The sequence below is a fragment of the Camelus bactrianus genome, chromosome 9 (genome assembly GCF_048773025.1).
Source record: "Camelus bactrianus isolate YW-2024 breed Bactrian camel chromosome 9, ASM4877302v1, whole genome shotgun sequence".
Classification (NCBI taxonomy): domain Eukaryota; kingdom Metazoa; phylum Chordata; class Mammalia; order Artiodactyla; family Camelidae; genus Camelus; species Camelus bactrianus.
The window spans coordinates 36,017,476-36,030,202 of NC_133547.1; the positions used below are offsets into that span (position 1 = coordinate 36,017,476).

Consider the following 12,727-nt stretch of genomic DNA (forward strand, 5'->3'; position numbering starts at 1 on the left):
AAAAATTGTGTGCTTTGTGGTATTGATGGCTATTGGTATTGTTGATTAATAGAGGTAAAGACGTAAGATGCTTCTAGGGTTTATTAGAATATAATGTTGTCATAACTGGAAAATGGTTTGTAACTGTGAACCCTTCCTTGTTTCTAAATATACACATGGTAAGCTGAGGCTTGCAACTTTTTCAGTGTTGCAGATGAGAGTTGGTTTCATGAACTATTGATAAACAACCTATTTAATATTGAAAAATAAGAAATATAATAATGCAAAAAGTGTTAATTCTATGCAATTTATACTAACTGGCCCAATTATTGATTGATTTTGGTTAAGTAACTGAGAATACAGCTATATTAAGCAGGATTCCCTGTTGCAAGGCAAGCTAGCTGTCTCTGGCCGATTTAAGGAAACCAAATAAACATTGTAACATATTCATTGCTCAGTGTGACAGAGACAGATAGCTACTGGACAGATTTTGTACTTTCTGTTCTACTGAATGAGATGTTCCTGAGAAATTGCTGTACATTTTGGATTAGATCTCCTTTCACCTGTGAATCCATGTCGGTCTGGTACCTGGATCTCAGCAAGGAATGTGAGCATAAGTGATGTGTGTCACTTCGTGGAAAGGCTTTAAAAATAGGGGAACTTCTTCATTCTCATTTGTTCTTGCTTTAACAGCAGATGCTGACAAAGTCCTCATGGTGATAGAGCATCAAGATGGAAACAGCCCAAGCCATCCAGTGACCAGAACACCCTTGAAGCTTACTGAGTTGGTGAGAAATTAACTTGTATGTTTTAAACCACTGCAGTTTTGAGTGTTTTGTTCAAGCAGCCACAGTTATCTTAACTGATATATGCATAGATTTGCTGGAATTCTAGATGATCAGACTTGGAAAACTGGCAGCAATAATGGAAAAGTAAAAGTGAAAACCACAGCCTAGTCTCACCGCTGAATCAGTTGGGTGAAGACCCTTCTGTTTTCATAGCTGAACACTGGGAACTGTGACTTTGATTGCTGCTGGCGCTGGACGCTGGGTTTGGCTACTGGCTCTGCTACCCCGGGACATCAGGATACTTGAAGTTGCTGTAGTCTCTGCAGTTACTATTAGAATTTGCTTTCTATCACCTTTGAGTTATTGTGTAAATAACTTCTGACTCAAAGTCCCAGGTAGAATTGGATGTGCTTGTGTCACATATAGGTGTCCAGGCTGCAATGTTGGGTGTTGGAAGGTTCTGGAAAAATGAGTATCTGCCTTTTTCAGCCTTTATAATGGGAGGTGATCACCTAGACTCCTATGCTGGAGAGTCATCTGATTATCAGTAGGTTATTCAGATGCACACTAAGCTAGCATTTAATTTTGAGAAGTATACTAGTTATTTATTATTGTACATTAATTTTGAGAAGTGTACAAGTTATTTATTACTGCATAACAAATTAATTCACCATAGGAAAGACTGAAACAAAAAATATTTTGTATCTCACAGTTTCTGTGAGTTAGGAATTCATGAAAAACTCAGCTGAATGGTCCCATCTCATGGCCTCTCATGAGAGACCTGATAGGGGCTGCAGGAATCTGCTGGCTTGACAGGAAATGGAGGATCTGCTTATAAGATGGCTCACTCACAGATCAGTTGGCAGGAAGCATCAGTCCCCGGTGATGCGGGCCTCTTCCTTGGTTACCATTTGTCCTTATGACATAGCAGCTGGCTTCTCCTCGACTGAGTAATCAAGAGAGTGGGAGAGAGGCAGATACCACAATTTCCTTAATGGCAGCCTCATGAGGCATCCACCATCACTTCTGTCATATTTTCTAGGTCACACAGGTCAACCATGGGACAACATCAGAGAGGACTACACAATGATGTGAATATCAGAAGGTATGGATCATTGGATGCCATTTTGGAGTGTGGCCATCATAGGAAGAGTGGAATTCATTTAGTCACTGTATACAATTTCCATACAGAGTTCTAATCGTGGAGTCAATAAGTTTCAAAAGAAAGGAGGTTATTTTATTGGTCCAGGTACCACCAAATATTTTTCTGAGTTTAACTCTTTAATTGATGTATCTACTGATTTCTGGGATTCTAATCAGTTTTGGTGGGGAGAATAGATTTTATTCAGCCTTTTAAAATGAGTGTCACAAACATTGCTGATCATTGCCTTCATATTTCCAAGGCAGTATCAAGCAAATAGGCTGCTGAGGACTGGTAAGAGTGAAGAAGTGAGAAGGAATTTGATACTGTTCAGTGGTCTGGATGACAGTTTAAACACATCAGGTGATGCCAATGCCTGAGGGGGTGGGGGGGGAATACAAAACTATACTGAGTAGCCAAAATAAATGATGGCCATTTAGGACCAAGGGTTACCTACTTGCCCTTTCCTGATGTGAAGTATGTATTTTGGGAAATGCCTGCAGAAGAAACAGTGCTTAGTTGGAGCAGAGTGAACAAGGAAAAATGTAGAAGGATAAGAGGCATAAAGTGGAATGGGGGACCAGATCATGTATGGTTTTATAGACAACTGCAAAGACATGGAATTTTACTTTACTATTAGAAGATTTTGGATAGATTTCAGTAAATGAAAAACGTTAAAAATGCTTTAAGGAATAAAGGTAAATGCAGAGAAATGGAAAAAGAAGAAAATGAATTAATAGAAGCAAGAAATGATGATTAATTGAACTGTAATAATGTCTTGGAGTTGACAAGGGGGGATGAGGTACTAGATACATTTTTTTAACATTTTTTATTGATTTATAATCATTTTACAATGTTGTGTCAAATTCCAGTGTTCAGCACAATTTTTCAGTTATTCATGGACATATACACACTCATTGTCACATTTTTTTCTCTGTGAGTTATCATAACATTTTGTGTATATTTCCCTGTGCTATACAGTGTAGTCTATTCTACAATTTTGAAATCCCAGTCTATCCCTTCTCACCCTCCACCCCCCGGTAACCACAAGTCTGTATTCTCTGTCTGTGAGTCTATTTCTGTCCTTTATTTACGCTTTGTTTTTGTTTGTTTGTTTGTTTTTGTTTTTTGTTTTTTAGATTCCACATATGAGCGATCTCATATGGTATTTTTCTTTCTCTTTCTGGCTTACTTCACTTAGAATGACATTCTCCAGGAGCATCCATGTTGCTGCAAATGGCATTATGTTGTAAGTTTTTATGGCTGAGTAGTATTCCATTGTATAAATATACCACCTCTTCTTTATCCAGTCACCTGTTGATGGACATTTAGGCTGTTTCCATGTTTTGGCTATTGTAAATAGTGCTGCTATGAACATTGGGGTGCAGGTGTCATCCTGAAGTAGATTTCCTTCTGGATACAAGACCAGGAGTGGGATTCCTGGGTCATATGGTAAGTCTATTCCTAGTCTTTTGAGGAATCTCCACACTGTTTTCCATAGTAGCTGCACCAAACTGCATTCCCACCAGCAGTGTAGGAGGGTTCCCCTTTCTCCACAGCCTCTCCAGCATTTGTCATTTGTGGATTTTTGAATGACGGCCATTCTGACTGGTGTGAGGTGATATCTCATTGTAGTTTTGATTTGCAATTCTCTGATAATTAGTGATATTGAGCATTTTTTCATGTGCTTTTTGATCATTTGTATGTCTTCCTTGGAGAATTGCTTGTTTAGGTCTTCTGCCCATTTTTGGATTGGGTTGTTTATTTTTTTCTTATTGAGTCGTATGAGCTGCTTATATATTCTGGAGATCAAGCCTTTGTCGGTTTCACCTGCAAAAATTTTCTCCCATTCCGTAGGTTTTCTTCTTGTTTTACTTCTGGTTTCCTTTGCTGTGCAGAAGATTGTAAGTTTCATTAGGTCCCATTTGTTTATTCTTGCTTTTATTTCTTCTAGGAGAAAATTTTTGAAATGTATGTCAGATAATGTTTTGCCTATGTTTTCCTCTAGGAGGTTTATTGTATCTTGTCTTATGTTTAAGTCTTTAATCCATTTTGAGTTGATGTTTGTATATGGTGTAAGGGAGTGTTCTAGCTTCATTGTTTTACATGCTGCTGTCCAGTTTTCCCAACACCATTTGCTGAAGAGACTGTCTTTATTCCAATGTGTATTCTTGCCTCCTTTGTCAAAGATGAGTTGACCAAAAGTTTGTGGGTTCATTTCTGGGCTCTCTATTCTGTTCCATTGGTCTATATGTCTGTTTTGGTACCAATACCATGCTGTCTTGATGACTGTAGCCCTATAGTATTGTCTGAAGTCTGGGAGAGTTATTCCTCCAGCCTCTTTCTTTTTCTTCAGTAATGTTTTGGCAATTCTAGGTCTTTTGTGGTTCTATATAAATTTTATTATGATTTGTTCTAGTTCCGTGAAATATGTCCTGGGTAATTTGATAGGGATTGCATTAAATCTGTAGATTGCCTTGGGCAATGTGACCACTTTAACAATATTGATTCTTCCAATCCAAGAGCATGGAATATCTTTCCATTTTTTAAAGTCTTCTTTAATTTCCTTCATCAATGGTTTATAGTTTTCTGTGTATAATTCTTTCACCTCCTTGGTTAGATTTATTCCCAGATATTTTATTACTTTGGGTGCTATTTTAAAGGGGATTGTTTCTTTACTTTCTTCTTCTGTTGATTTATCGTTAGTGTAAAGAAATACAACTGATTTTTGAACGTTAATTTTGTAACCTGCTACCTTGCTGAATTCTTCAATCAGCTCTAGTAGCTTTTGTGTGGACCTTTTAGGATTTTCTATATATAGTAACATGTCATCAGCATATAATGACACTTTTACCTCTTCTTTTCCAATTTGGATCCCTTTTATTTCTTTCTCTTGCCTGACTGCTGTGGCTAGGACTTCCAGGACTATGTTGAATAGGAGTGGTGATAGTGGGCATCCTTGTCTTGTCCCAGATTTTAGTGGGAAGCTTTTGAGTTTTTCACCGTTGAGTACTATGCTGGCTGTAGGTTTGTCATATATAGCTTTTATTATGTTTAGATATGTTCCCTCTATACCCACTTTGGCGAGAGTTTTTATCATAAATGAGTGTTGAATTTTATCAAATGCTTTTTCTGCATAGATTGAGATGATCATGTGGTTTTTGTCCTTTCTCTTGTTGATGTGATGTATTACACTGATTGATTTGCGTATGTTGAACCAGCCTTGTGTCCCTGGGATGAACCCCGCTTGGTCATGATGTATAATCTTTTTTATGTGTTGTTGGATTCTATTTGCTAAATTTTTGGTGAGGATTTTGGCGTCTATGTTTATCAGTGATATTGGCCTATAATTCTTTTTTTGTAGTGTCTTTGCCTGGTTTTGGTATCAGGGTGATGGTGGCTTCATACAATGAGTTTGGGAGTATTCCCTCCTTTTCAATCATCTGGAAGAGTTTGAGAAGGACTGGTATGAGTTCTTCTTTGTATGTTTGGTAGAATTCCCCGGTAGAGCCGTCCGGTCCTGGACTTTTATTTGTAGGGAGGTTTTTAATTGCTATTTCTATTTCCTTTCTAGTGATCGGATTGTTCAAGTCTTCAGATTCTTCTTGATTCAGTTTTGGTGGACAGTATGTTTCCAGAAACTTGTCCATCTCCTCTAGGTTATCCAGTTTGGTTCCATATAGTTTTTCATAATATTCTCGTATGATATTCTGTATTTCTATTTTCTTTGTTGTAATTTCTCCATTTTCCTTTCTTATTTTGCTAATTTGTGCTCTCTCTTTTTTCTTCTTTGTGAGTTTGGCCAGAGGTTTGTCAATTTTAATTACTTTTTCAAAAAACCAGCTTTTGGTTTGGTTGATTTTTTCTATGGTCTTGTTAATCTCTATTGTATTTAATTCCTCTCTGATCTTTATTATTTCCTTCCTTCTGCTGCTTTTTGGGGCTTTTTGTTCTTCTTTTTCTAATTCATTCAGGTGGTGGGTTAAATTGTTTATTTGAGATTGTTCTTCTCTTTTGAGGAAGGCCTGTATCGCTATAAACTTCCCTCTTAGCACTGCCTTTGCTGTGTCCCATAGGTTTTGAGTGGTTGTGCTTTCATTATCATTTGTCTCAAGGTATTTTTTAATTTCAGCTTTGATTTCCTCATTGATCCATTGTTTTTTTAATAACATATTGTTTAATCTCCATGCTTTCCTTTTTTTCTCCTTTGTTTCTCTGTTGTTGATTTCCAGTTTCATGGCATTGTGGTCAGTAAAGATGCTTGAGATAATTTCTATCTTCTTAAAATTGTTGAGGTTTCTTTTGTGCCCAAGTACATGATCGATCCTGGAAAATGTTCCATGTGCACTTGAAAAGAATGTATATCCTATTTTTTGGGGGTGTAATGCTCTGAAAATATCCACCAAATCTAGTTTTTCTATTGTAGTATTTAATTTCTCTGTTGCCTTGTTTATTTTCTGTCTGGAAGATCTGTCTAGTGATGTTAATGCAGTGTTAAAATCTCCAACTATGATTGTATTCCCATCAATATCCCCCTTTATCTCTGTTAGTAATTCTTGTATGTACTTAGGTGCTCCTATATTGGGTACATATATATTAACGAGCGTAATATCCTCATCATGTATCACTCCTTTAATCATTATTAAATGTCCTTCTTTATCTTTCTTTATGGCCTTTGTTTTAAAGTCTATTTTGTCTGAAATCAGTACTGCAACACCTGCTTTTTTGGCTTTTCCATTTGCATGGAATATCCTTTTCCATCCTTTCACTCTCAATCTATATGTGTCCTTCTCCCTAAAGTGGGTCTCTTGTATGCAGCATATTGAAGGTTCTTGCTTTATTATCCAGTCTGCCACTCTGTGTCTTTTGACTGGAGCATTTAGTCCATTAACATTTACAGTAATTAATGATAGATGTGTGTTTATTGCCATTTTGAACTTATCTTTGCAGTTGAATTGGTACATCCTCTTTGTTCCTTTCTTCTTCCTTTTGTGGTTTGGTAATATCCTTTGTATTATCATGGATTTTATTTAATTTTTGTGACTCCTTTGTAAATTTTTGGCTTGTGGTTACCCTTTTTTGTAAATCTATCAACCCATTACTATAACTGTTTTTATTAAACTGATAGTAACATGATCTCAAACCCATCCTACTGTTAAAAAAATTTAAAAAAGAAAGAAAAAAATATTCTATATTTCCCTGCCTCCCTCTCCCACTCTCCGTGATTTGTATGTCTTCTTTTATAATTTCATGTTTACTTTATTTGTAATTCATGAGTTATCACCTTTCCAGTTGTGTGTTTCTCATTTCTGTAGCATCCTGCTGCTTTTCTATTTAGAATAGCCCTTTCAATATTTCTTTTAGCATGGGTTTAGTGTTGCTAAACTCCTGCAGCTTTTTTTTGTCTGTGAAACTCTTTATTTCTCCTTCTATCCTCAAGGATAGCCTTGCTGGATAAAGGACCCTAGGCTGCATCTTTTTTTCATTCAGGGCTTTGAATATATCTTGCCACTCCCTTCTGGCCTGTAGTGTTTGTGTAGAGAAATCAGCTGAGAGCCTTATGGGGGTTCCCTTGTAACTTACTCTTTGCTTTTCTCTTGCTGCCTTTAGAATCATTTCTTTATCCTTGACTCTGGCCATCTTGATTATGCTATGTCTTGGTGTGGGTCTATTTGGGTTCTTCCTGTTTGGGACCCTCTGAGCTTCCTGTACTTGGATATCTGATTCCTTCTTTAAGTTTGGGAAGTTTTCAGTCATGATTTCTTCAAAAACCTTTTCAATCCCCTTTGATCTTTCTTCTCCTTCTGGGACCCCTATTATGCGAAGATTGGGACGCTTTATATTATCCCATAGGTCCCTTATGCTATTTTCATTATTTTTTATTTGCTTCTCTTGCAGTTCTTCTGAATGGGTGCTTTCTATTGCCCTATCTTCTAGATCACTAATTTGTTCCTCTGCATTATCTAGTTGGCTTTGCACAGCTATTAGATCATTCCTCATCTCTGTCAATGAGTTTACCCATTCTACTTGGCTCTTCTTTATAGCTTCTATTTCATTTTTGACATATTTTATATCTCTAAACACTATCTCTTTTAATTTCTTCAGCAATTTGATCACTCCTTTTTTGAAATCTTGATCTAATAGGCTATCGATGTCTATTTCGTTGATCTTTCTTTCAGGGGATTTCTCTTGTTCTTTTAATTGGGAAAGGTTTTTCTGCTTCTTCATCTTGCTCATACCTCTCTGGCACTGTGGTTTATGGAGTATCAGTTGTTTATTTTGGTCCTTAAGGATTTTATCTATCTGATGCCTATTTAGGAATAAAACTTAGGAAAAAAAGAAAAAAAATAAGAGAGAGAGAGAAAGAATTTTAAAAGAAGGGAGAAAGAGGGTTTGAAAACAGTGTATAATGAATAATAGAAGAGTGAGTTGAAGCAGAGTATTAATCGGGTTGAGACGTCCTTTTAAAACCTTTACAAAAAAAGGGGGGGGGGAGATGAATAGATGTATTTGAAACCTGTGTCTAATCAATAGCAGGACATCAAAACCCAAGAGAAATAGAAATGAATTAAGAAGTAAAGATTAAGAGAGTAATAGAAAATAGAACAAGTAAAAACAGATTTAAAAAAAAAAGGGGGGGGGGGGTTGTCAGTGTTCTCCTGGAGTCTGTGTGCTTTTAATGTGAAGTCTTTCTGTCTTCGTCCTGTTTTGGAAGCTCAGCTTGCTGTTTTCAGAGGCCCTCTGTTGGCGCCCTCTTCTGTGCTGCTCCCAGCACCTGTCGGCAAGCAGATCGCGCCTCCTCCTAACACTGGGTCAGGTGCAGCTCTCTGCTGTGGGCGGGCGGGTCGCTGCCCCTCCGGATGCCGCAGTCAGATGTAGACTGGCCAGGTAGGAGGGCGGGTCGTGCCCCCTCCCAGCACCTCGGTCAGGGGCTGTGTTCCTGCCCAAAAGGCGGGGGGGGGGGGGGGGGGGGGAGGCCGCTCTCCCTCTACCTGCACCAACGGTAGTTCCGCTCTCTGTGCGGCTGCGCGCTCCGCCCTGGTCGGCGCTCCGCGGGTGGGCTCGGAGAAGACCGAGGGACAGCCTTGTCCCTGCTCCAAGCCAGAACCCAGCTCCTTGTTTGTCTTTGTGGAGCAAGTTCTCTGAGGGACCAGGATGGAAGGATCCTATCTGCCCCGGGCTGCAGGCCAGTCTCAGTCTGGCCTTTGAGGCTGCTAAGCCCTTCCGAGCGGATGCAGGTTTCGCCCCCGCCCCCGCCCCTGCCCCCGCCTGGGTGCTAAGCGCGGAGGATATGGCGGCTGTGCCTGAGCCCCGCCTCTCTTACCCCGAAAACTTTCTGTGGGTTTTCAGAGATGGGGGTGTGCACCCTTCCCCCGAGAGCACATCAACCTTGCTGTTTTATGGAGGGCCCAGGTTGTTCTGCCCTGTGCACCCACAGCCACGGCGCGCAGCCCCTTGCGTTCCCCAGGAGTTGCCTCCGTGCAGCCTCCCCCGTCCTCCGCCCGGCTTGTGCAGCCTGGCCCTGCCCGCCGCTGCCGGCCCGCGTCTCAGGCTGGGTGTGGGGGGGGACGCTCTGTGCCCGTTTAGCTTAGTTCTGTCAGTCAAGGGCTGCTCTGTACAGATCCGAGGCTCGGAGGCTCCCCCTCCGTCCCGCTGGCCTCTCAGTTGGAGAGGGGAGACCCAGAGAGCGAGCGCCAGTCCTCCTTTGCCGCTCCCTCCCCGCGGGACCCGTCCCGCGCTGCTTTGCCTTTTGTTCTTTCTTTTTTCCTTTTCTCCTACCAGATTTTTGGGGTCTTTATCTTTTGAAGAGGGCGATGTTCTGTCGGAGTTCCACAGGTGCTCTGGTTGGCCGAGTGGGCCTGTAGATGTGGGTCTTGGTGTATTTGTGGGAGAGGGTGACCTGCGAGCGTCCTTCTACTCCACCATCTTCTCCCAGAAATCGCTTGATGGCAGTTAATTTACTTCTGAACTGGATGGGAGGTGTGAGGGAAAAGGATAAGTCACAGATGACATTAGGATGTTTGCCTTGAGCTCCTAAAGTAAAGGAAACATTTTTAAAGAAAAACTGTCTTTCATTAATCATGAGGAGAATCAAGAGATTGGTTTTGAACCTGTCACATTTATAAGGCAAGCTAAAAATGCAAAAAAATTCTGAATAGGCAATCTGATACACCAAACCTGGGCATTCTGAGGGTTAAAAGAAGAGGAAGGAGAATCAGAAAAAAATACTAAGTATGACAGGGTGGAGTCTCAGAAACCAACTGTAGAAAGTGAGTCAAGAGAATAGAACCATTAAGTTGTGCTAAAGGGTTGAGTATGGTGAGAACTGAGTTTTCTTTAGTCACTAACTCAGTTGACAAGTTTTGTTCTAGATGAGTAGAGATTGCAGTCCTGCTGGAGTGAGAGCAAAGAGAATTGGAAAAGATGAATAAGAAGGAGCAAGGAACTATGCTGTACAGGGAGAGAGAGAGAGAGACAGAGAGAGAGAGGGAGGGAGAGAGTTTCGTCTGTTTGCAAAAGGGAGAACCCAAAGGCCATGTAGAGGTGTTTGGTATCTAATTAGTTTGTGAAGTTGAGGCTCTTTATTTATACTTACTTATTATTTACTTATTTAATCCTTCCTTGGTTGTCATTGAGGGATAGTTTACATGTAACTAAATTTTCATTCCAAGCAGCTGAGACAAAATAGAAATAAGAAAAAGACTGATTCTGTTGAAAAGTCATAAGAAATCTGCAGCTATATTCTCTTAAAAAACTCACAAATACATGGTTTGTAGTTTAAAAATTTAAATACAAGTCTTAAATGTTTCAAAGTTTTATTCATGTATTTGTCCATCAAAAATGTTGTTTTAGGGACAACAAATTCAGGATTTCAGGGTGGGACAAATTCCACTGGCTTCTGGTACAGAGTTTCTCAATCTGTGAGCCATGGGACCCCTGGGTATTTTGGTTAGGAGTCCACAAAGTCTGGTAAAAGCATTTCATTGTCTGCAGACCAATAAATGAAGGCATTGTACCTTTAATATGTGATATAATAATAATATAAAGATTTGGAACCACAATTTACAGCCATAAAATATGCATATCTATCCCATTCTTGAGTCTGATTAATTTATAAATTCATCCAACCATACTCTTTGAGTTTCCAATTTTGTATAAAGCAATGTACACAAATGAAAAAATGCATTAATCCTAAACAGTTGTAATTTGTATGTTGTGCATTGAAATAGGCTTTCAAAGTTATCTGAATAGAGTTTTATTGGGATCTGGTATCTTTCTGCAGGGGACAAATTAGTTCAGAGCCTATCTTGACTTATATAGCAATTACTTTTTCATCAGTTAGAAGTTACAATTTACTACACTTTCTTACTTGCATTATCTTGGTTTGGGAATCAATATTAGAACAAGACACTCTGATCATGAAAATCCCAGTGTTCACTGCTGAGATAATAGCCAAGAAAGGGGACAACCCTTACCTGAGAAAAAATGCACACAAAGCAGCTTTTGTCTTAGCCAGAAGAAAAACAGGAAATAGATTAGTTCCCTTCTCTTTGTTCCCACAGCTTTACAATTGTTTCCCTGCATACAATATAAAGCAGATAAGTTTCTGATTACACAGAAATTGATTCATGTTATTTAGGGGATTACATTATATTTTTAGGATTATATCATATTACATTTTTCCTGTGAACATTTGTACAATAAAGAATGACTACATCTTAAAGAAAAAAATACAATACACATTGACTTAATTCTTTGAAAATTATAATAAGCATTTCCTATGATTTATAGGGAACGTTGTAGTTCCTACATTTAATTTATTCCTTAACTTGCTATAATTTGGATACCTCTCTTAGCATCCTGGCTGTCTAAACAGCTTTTAATACAAGTTGCTGTTGAACTTCTAACTCTCTCCTTCTCTTTGCTTTTAGTTTTTAATGTCCAGGGTATCTGTCTGGCATTTTATACTTTCTACACAACTCTTCCTTCTGAGGACTTCCTCCTGTCCCAGCTTCTATGACACCACCGCTGCCAAATCTCCTCCCTTTCTGAGTCATCTTTCTCGGTTTCTTACTTATTTATCTGCTTCTTAGATTTTTTAAAAAATTTTTATAATTTTTTGATTTTTTTGTTTATATTCTTTCTTGATCTTTAGAGATTTTTTTAATTCTAAAGCCTTTTGCATTCAGGTGATTTTTTTTTTTTTTTTTTTTTTTTTTTTTTTACATTTAAAAAACTCTACCAGTTTCTTAACTTTGACTTTGTGTTTCAATCACCTAGGGAGATTTTTACAAAACAGGATTGCTTGCCCCACCCAGAGATGTTGCTTCAGAATTTCTAGGGTGGATCCTGGGTGTTTTTATTTTTTTGTAAAAACTCCCTAGGTAATTTTAAAGTGTAGCCAGATTGGAGAACCAGGGTTATTTACATTCTCCCGGAGTGACCTCATCCACTCATAAAGCTTCAACTACCTGCTCTGCACAGAGGACATAAATATGTATCAGCTGCTCCAGCTTCTCTCCTGAGCCACAGGCTTATTATAGATAATTGCTCAGTTTGGATTCCTTCCTTCCTTCACTCCCTAAATGTGTCTTGTTGCTGCCAAGTGCTAGGCGCTCTGCTGGACAAAGGGATTCAGAAAAGAGCTAGCTGCTTTTCCTGCTCTCAGGGGACTGAAGTCATATACGAAATGAAGACAAACAATTAGACAACCAAATACTGCGTTGTCATAGCCAGGACAGAGGAAGAGGAGAACGCAGATTACACACCTAATCTCCATTAGGCAGACTTTTAGAATTTGGGGGAATTTTGCCTCAGG

At 39.0% G+C, this 12,727-nt stretch overlaps 1 long non-coding RNA gene across 1 annotated transcript in view; it reads left to right on the top strand.

The window, feature by feature from the left end:
• Positions 1–12,727, top strand: part of LOC105068857 (uncharacterized) — a 149,124-nt gene that overhangs the window by 96,446 nt on the left and 39,951 nt on the right. The window contains exons 14-15 of the long non-coding RNA XR_012509157.1: positions 673–767; positions 1,810–1,872. This is a non-coding gene — a long non-coding RNA (uncharacterized LOC105068857). The remainder of the gene's footprint in view (positions 1–672; positions 768–1,809; positions 1,873–12,727) is intronic.